Genomic DNA, 7,699 nt, shown 5'->3' with positions numbered 1-7,699 from the left:
AAATGGCCCCTTGCAGCAGTACTAGTCTCACGCTATACCCTTACTGCAGCCACTGGGAAGAAGGCAAAGGGGATGTTATGATCACAACCGGGTGTGGGTGGAGAGTCGAGAGTCATCCTTGTGCAGGGGGAATTGTTGTCCAGGAGAAGACTGAGTGAGGAGTCTGGTCCTCACTTCTCATCCTGGGGCTCCCTCTCCTCTTTCACTCTTCCTCCTCTGTGACCAGAAGTAGGTCACTTCCTTTCTCTTCAGCACAGTTTCCTCATCTCTTTGGTGCAGATATTGACACTAACTTCTGGCAGAACCAAACTTTCATCTGATAGTAAGCATTAAGTTTCTAGAGCCCTTCAGCCACTAATTTTGGAGAACCTTTGGGGGAAATGGCTGAGCTGAAATGGCCATTTTCCCAGCTGCCCCTCATCATAACCAAATCGCCTTTACAAACAACACTGGGAGTTCTTGTGAACTGTGGACACAGTCTGAAGCTGTGAGTTTACGCTCTTTTGGTCACTAATTTATAACCTCACAACCTCACCTGGCAGAAAACCAAACCCAGCCCTACAGCAGCACGCACAGAAATCCTGCCAATAATAAGGGGGCCCTAATTCTTTGTACATAGGAAGGGTCTGCCAAAGTCCTAACTGAGCCCAGAAGCCAACTCATGGCTCCAGCCCAGTAGCCCCAGTGGGGCTCTGCACCTTTACAGAGCCCCGGTGCGGAGGAGAGCTCAGGCAATCATGGTCACAGGCAGGAGCTGCATCCTTGGGTTGGGATGCCTGAGCGCGGGCAGAGGAGAGAGAGCCAGCCGGCAAGGCAGAGGCTGCAAGTGCTCTTCCCCCGCACCTTGACTCAGGGCTAAAAAGGGCAGCTGTGGGAAAGCTGTAGCAGCAGTGTGTGATGGAGTTAGGCCAACCCGATGGAGCCCCCCTGAAGGAGAGAGGAGGATCCTCAGGGATGGGGCGGAGGTGTGTTCCTGAGGGAGGGGGGTGGCAGCAGAGCAACCCTGTGACAGGGTGGTGCTAGCCACCTCTGTGGGCTTGTGTGCCTGTGTGCGCCCAAGCCTTGGGCTCCAGGAGTTCCTCAGTCTGGGCAGGGTCCAGCACGGCTGCAGGTGACCAAGCTGAGAAAGTTTGCTCCAGGAGGGAGGGCAGGTCTGACACCCAGAAGAACAGGGAGGGCTTCCCTGCAGCTCTGAGCCCTGCCACGGGCTCAGCCCAGAGTACTCCAGTCCTCGCGGGATATTCCTGGCAGGGCCTTTGGCCCCAGGGGCCTCAGCACAGGGGTCCCTGTGTCCAGGCACTGGGCCTTGCTGAAGCCACATCCTCTGAGCAAGCATCTGGAGAGGAGCGAGAGTCATTTAGCCTGAAGAGCAGCTTCTTTCCTCTTCTGCCCCGTGCTGACCAAGAGGGCTGCAGGGAGACAGGGTCGGGGTGATGCCTGAAGGCTCCAAAGAACATAGGATGGCCAGAGGGACTTTGGAGGAGATGAGGGGTCATTCCTGCACTTGAGGTTCAGAAAAGGGCTCAGGGAACTGCGAGCGGGTGTTTGTGAACAGGCTGCAGCCATGGGCCCGGGCTGACCTGGGAACCTGGGCACAGCTGGGCAGCGAGAAGTGCTCCTGCAGGCGGACAGCCTGGAGGGAAGGTGGGAAGCAGTCGCACTGGTCCCACAAGCTAAGAAGTGATGGAAGAGTTCCCTTGCCCTGTGGGAGCTGGGGATGTGCATTGGTGACTTGACCTATTCCCCTTCTTCGGTGGCTTTAGAGGGAAAAGGGAGGTGGCGTTCCTGGTGTGCCTGGGGGAAAGAGGTGAGAGGGGCTTTTAGGAAAGGTGGTGCTGAGCCCAGGCTCAGGACCGCTTCCCTCAGTTGCAGGGTGTAGAGGATGAGGCAGGGAGGCAGATGACATCTGCAAAGGTGTCCCCATGGCAAGATCCCGTTGGTGTGGCTGCTGCTGGGGAGCAATGCCTGCTGAGAGGCAGGAAGGAGCACCAGCCCTGGAGGAAGCCCTAGAGGAAGAGTCATCATTTGGGCCCATGGTGCAATGGTCCAGTTTTTGGCTGTAGGCGCAGGAAGGTTCGGAGGCCTGTGGCTAGTAGCAGAAGCTCTGTGACTGCTTCCCCTGCCAAGGGTGGCGCAGGAACGTTAGCTGCAGCAGCAGCTGCATGGCCACCTTAGAAAGTGAGACACCCTCTTTGGACAGCTCCTCTCTGGAGGAGGCAGACGGAGGACCTGAGCTTACTCTCCGTCTCTGCCATTGATCAGCAACATCGGCATCCCAGAGCTGAGGAACACCGAGACCACCACAGATGAGGAGACGCCCTGAGCTGGAGGGAGGACAATGAAGGGATCTGGCCAGGACCAGGGCTGTCCCTGTCCTGGCAACATGCCAGGGTCAGGCTGCAGGGAGGAGAGCGCCCCAGCTCAGCTCAGCCCCAGCCCACCAGCATGGGACCCCAGCACTGGGCAGAGAGGGAGGGGCTGCAGCTACGGGAGTCCCTGGTGTCCCCAAAGGACTGGCACATGCCAAGGCAGTGGGGCAGGCAGGGATTGCCGAGGGAGCGGGATGGAAAGGTCCTGGGGGTGGGGAGGCTGTTGGAGGCTGCTTGTGTAGCAGCTGTGAAGCCGTGGATCGTGAAGCCTCCTGCCCCTTCCTTGCCCCTTCCATGTCCTGCTGAGAGGTGGGAGTCACCCTGTGCCCCTCTTTTCCTGCAGCAGCCTTGCCCAGGGTGCCACGGAGCATAATTTTTGTGGAGCAGGCACCAGCAAGGACAGTTGAAGAGAATCCTGCCCAAGAGTGACACCCAAGTAGGTGCCAAGCAAGTGATCAGCTATGGCCACTGCCACCTGCCCAGGGGCAGAGTCTGTCCTTTCTTCCCCTGGCGCACAGTCCCACTGAGGCTCTTTTGGCTGGCTTGTCCCTTGATTTGGGCAGAGCTGTTGGCTGGAGTGGCAAAGGCTGGAGTAGAGGCTGGGTGGCTGATTCTAGGAGGATGAGGCTTGCGTTTGTACTGCGGTCCAGCCCCAAAGGGGTGGTTGCTGAGCCAAATGGTGCCCAAGGAAGGCAAAGATGGAAGAGAGGCTGTGGCAGGCCGCAGGGCCTGTGTGGGGTTGCCCCTTGGTGTCAGCATGGTGCCTGCTTGCCTTGCTCTGTGTGTACTGGGGGACTCGCTGGGAGGGCTGGGAGGGCTATGCCAGGCAAGGCCTTGAGGGCTGCTTATAAGGCCACATTTCACATGTGCATGGGGCAGGTGAGAGAAGGGAAAAGTGCAGCACGTGTGGTGTGGCTTGCCTGGCACACTTTGCAAAAAGTTGGAGAGGAAAGAGAGGCTGAGAGAGGAGAGAAGTTACATATCATGAACATAGTGCAGCTGAAAAAGGACGTTCTCAGAGCAGGTTTTCCTTTGGAGCTGAGGGCTTCGAAGAACTCCAGGTAAGTCTAAATCACAGTTTGGATCACGGGCAGCATAGGGACTTCCACAGAAATGTGTACTGAGGTTTTGGGGTTTGTTTGTCCTCAAACAAGACTTCCCGTGGCCTCTGTAGTTACTGCCTGCTTCCTCCTCGTTCCCAAATTAACACACTGATCCATGAACTCATATTGTGTTGTGAACTTTTTCTGTCTGTAGCACTGCCTCTCTGACAGAGGCAGTCACCCCATGCTCTCTGAAACAATTTTGAAGCTCTTTCCACTTTCTGTGCCCCACTAGATGTCCCTATTTGTGCGGGTGTTGCTTGGTGTGACATCTTTGAAACATTTGACTATTATGCTGTCCACTCTACTTAACTGGAGATCTCCTTTCTCTGTGTTTCAGAAGAACAAAGTGAGACCTCTGTACCTGGGGCACCATAGCAGAGCACCCCAACACATTGCAACGCAGTCAACAGCACTGCGAGCTTGCTGTTTTAACTGCACATTTGCTGTTTCAGTGCACACGTTTTGTGGCTGACAGTTCAAATGTCATATGAGGAACAGTAAAAGGGAGGCTTGCAAACACTGAGACTCCTGAAGAAGTGTTATTAGGAAACAATGCAATAAAGAGAGTGTCTCCAGGAGAGACCCTGGAGAGGAATGTTTTCTTTCTCCTCATGCTTTTTACCCTCCCTGGCAACACTTGTTTTCTGTGGGAACTGAGAGACAATTACGGGAGACGTCTTCCAGGCCCACGGGGTGATGGTCCCAGGTGCGCTGTGGAAGCAGCAGCTTGCCAAGGCTGGTGGCTGGTGGCAGATAATCTGCGGCTGCCTTCGCTGTGGATGGGGGCACCAGAAGCCCAGAGCCCAGATCATGCCAGCAACAGTTCTGGCCCCAGGAAGTGAAAGTGCTGCTCCCCAGTTCAGGGCAGGACATGCATGCTCTCCCCTCCAGGCACCACAGCACCTCCAACCTGCCGCTTCCTGCCACTCCAGGAGATGGGAGCAGCGCCCTGTCCTGTGAGGATGGAGAAGTGCAGGTAGGTCATCAGCCGTACCACCAGCCCAGTCCAGGGTGTCAGCAGTGAGAGAAGCTCCCTACCCTGTGGGGATGTAGAAAATGAGCACAAGAGCTGCACCTCCACCCGCATCCAGGAGGTAGACGATGTGAGCTCCTCTGTGCCCACCGCGGAGGCAGAGGCTTATGTCGAGACCTGCACCTCCAGCCCTGCTCAAGACGTCAACAGGGAATGAAGATCCCTGCCCTGGTGGGAGGCGGAGGACCAGGTCACACCCATGCCTCTGGCTCTGCCCATGATACCAGCACTAGGATAAGCTCCCTGGACTGTGAGACAACAGAAGCTGTGGTGGGCATCTGTACCTCCGCTCTGCCTTTAACTGGGGCAGGGAGAAAAGCTCCTAGTGCAGCTGGGGCAAATGTGAGAGTACTGCTGGGGACTGAGGCTCCCCTAAGGAGTGCCTTCAGCATGCTGACCTCAGACCCTCGGCAGGAGTCATAAACTCAGCCTTGCCAACATTTTTGGATGGGACTGCCCATGGAAAAAGCTCTGGTCTCCAGGCCAAGGGCTTTGGCCTGGCAAATGCCCACCTGCTCAGAGACAGCTGCCTCCAGAGTGGCCCAATTGCCTTCATTCCCCATAGCACTTGGCCTCACTTTCCACTGGACCTGACAGGTTGCTCCTAGGGCACCAGGGAGACAGACCTCTTTTCTAGGGGTGTCGCCATCCCAAGTGTGAAGGGGAACAAACAGCCAGAGTCACAGCCTGCCCTCTGGCTGTGAAGGCAGCAAATGAGTCTGCGGAAGACTTTAGAGCTGGTACCAGGCTTGAAACAGACCCAGGAAATAGATCTCCTGCTTTATGCCTGGATGAGAGGCCTGTCCTCAAGACAGGCCAGCCTTTACATATCCACTTCAACCTATCGGGAGCTCCACGACTGACCCGAGAAACAAAGAGGTGCCCCTCTCTCCATTCCCTTGCCAGTTGTTTGCACGGGACCAACAAATCTGTGAGGGGAATGACAGGCATAGCAACTGCCAGCACATAAAGGGATTAACTCTACTGTGCAAGCATGCTGATTCATTTTATCCCCTGAGCAGATCAAACTGTTCAAGTCTAAGGTCATTAGTATGGCTAATTGCAAGCAATCCAGCATCAGGACCAGGTGCCTTCTCTCTTGCCCAATGACACCTACAAGCCCCTACAATGCCCCATGGCTTTAGCCCACCTTCAGAGGCTCATCTGTGCTGTGAGGGTCACTGTCCACACTGCATGCTGGCAGAAAATGACTGGCACTTATGGCTTTATGGCTGACTAAACGAAAGAGGTAGCTTGCTCTCCTGCTACACAAACTGAAACTGTCCTGAATTCTGCAGTTTGGCCATATCTAAAGGGGCTCCTATCTCATGTTTCACTAGTAGCTTCAGAGTGAAAAGTTGCAAACTTTTTAATCCAGTTTCATTCCTGTTAAAATGCCTCTCATTCTTCAGACTCCCTACATATTCACATATATAGGATACGTAGGGTCCTATCTTCCTACCTATCTCTTCCTTGTATGCCTGAAGGACGTGTAACAAATTCTCATGACTTGTGGTGAGTAACTGAGGGGATACGGTAGAACGCATTCATTGTACAATACGGGGTGGGGGGAAGAGGTAATTTGGTAAATGAGAAGCCCTCACCAGATGAGAGAGAAAAGGGAGGTGAGGAGATGAATGTACCACTATAGGAAAATATGGTGTGGTTCCAGATGCAGGTAACCCTAGTGTCTCTGTGAGAAAGGCTGAGTGGTCCTTTCATAAAAAAGGTTTGTCACAGGCAAGCTGTTCCACCTCTCATCTGCAGGCCTTTAACCACTGCTCTGGACGGTAAGACGCCTTTAAAGTGGCCATTTTTCTACCCGAGTGCCTAGAAAATTCATCTCCTGTCACAGGCAGTGTCCTGCCTTCTTTGGCCTTGGGAGAGAAACAGGACAACTGGGGACAGAAAGGCCCCCCTTAGAAACCCCTTTTCTCTGAGTGAGGCGAAAACAGATGGGAGGGGAGAGCGGAGGGCTCCCTCTTCTACCCCCTAGATCTCCCTGTCCTGGAGCAGGAGGTGACCAGTCACACCCGTAGCCCCCCACCACGCGGCCGACCCGCTACTGCAAACGGCTAACGGCTGCCGGGGAGGGGGCGGGACAAAAAGGAAGAACAGCCACGCCCCTCCCTCAGCAACGGCCGCTGGCAGGCCGTCCTGCTCTGAATGACAACCTCATCCGCCAATCAGAGAGCTTCATCGGAGAGGCTTCCCCGCCGGGCGCTGCCGCGACTGTTGGGGGTTGTGGTTTTGTGCGCGGAGGTGCTCTGCGCACGCGCAGGAGGGAAGGGCGGGCTGCGGGAGTGGGGCTGCGTTAAACGGCCGTTGGGCGGGCCGGGGAGAAGGGCGGGAGTTGTTCTGTGTTGCCGGCGAGATGGGGCGCCTCGCAACTGCCTGGCTAGGACCAAAGGGACGCCCTACCTCCCTCTTTGTGCTTCTCTGCACCTTAAAGATGATGTGGTTCCCATTGCAGAGTCAAAGAGGGCCTTTGAGCTCAAGGTCTGTGAGAACTACCCTCGCTCATCCCCCGCGTAGCCTCCTTCATCGCCCCATGATGCCTGGTCCTCGCTACCAGCCTTGGAGAAGGACGGCTGGGAGGGAGTGAAGTGCTGGGGCAGCTTTGCCTTCGTTGTTGTTGGATGCTCCTAAATTCACATTAGGATTGTCTGGATGTGAACTGCTGCAGCACACTGAGAGGAAAAACACACTTTGGCTCTTAGCATGCTGTAGTGTTCAGGGTGTTGTGAAGTTGCTGTTGCCTCCTCGCCCTCCTAGACCGCTCACTGGAGGGACGAGTGTGCCTAGGCAGCCTCTGCTCCTTTCACAGACAGGGACTGAGCTCCGGGGCGCCTTGGGATGTGTGGGAACAAGCATGTCTCCACACGCAGGCTGTGCCACTCACTCACACGCGCTCCCTGCGGCTTGAGGAAGGACGGGACCCAGCCCGACTTCCAGCCTGGAATAACCTTTGCATGCTCCACTGGCCTCGTCCCCGTGACTCAGGGCGGCTGGCGGGACAACCCCGTTCCTTCGGCGCCTTGGGTGCCTGGTGCCCAAGGGCCTAAAGGCGTCAGACGGCCTATAGTGCTCGGGGTGCCCAAAACGCCTTGCAGCTCGCTGGCTCCCCTCAGAACCTCAGCGCGCCCCCTCAGCGGGGCTGACGCTAGCGCCTAGGCCCAGCTGATGGCCTG

General features: G+C 55.9%; 1 long non-coding RNA gene across 1 annotated transcript in view; it reads right to left on the bottom strand.

The window, feature by feature from the left end:
• LOC104146120 (uncharacterized) overlaps positions 1-7,699 on the bottom strand; it is a 32,560-nt gene that overhangs the window by 24,491 nt on the left and 370 nt on the right. The window lies entirely within an intron of this gene.

The sequence above is a fragment of the Struthio camelus genome, chromosome 2 (genome assembly GCF_040807025.1).
Source record: "Struthio camelus isolate bStrCam1 chromosome 2, bStrCam1.hap1, whole genome shotgun sequence".
Classification (NCBI taxonomy): domain Eukaryota; kingdom Metazoa; phylum Chordata; class Aves; order Struthioniformes; family Struthionidae; genus Struthio; species Struthio camelus.
Note: the sequence above shows the minus strand (reverse complement) of the source record. Positions and strands in the feature narration are given on the sequence as shown.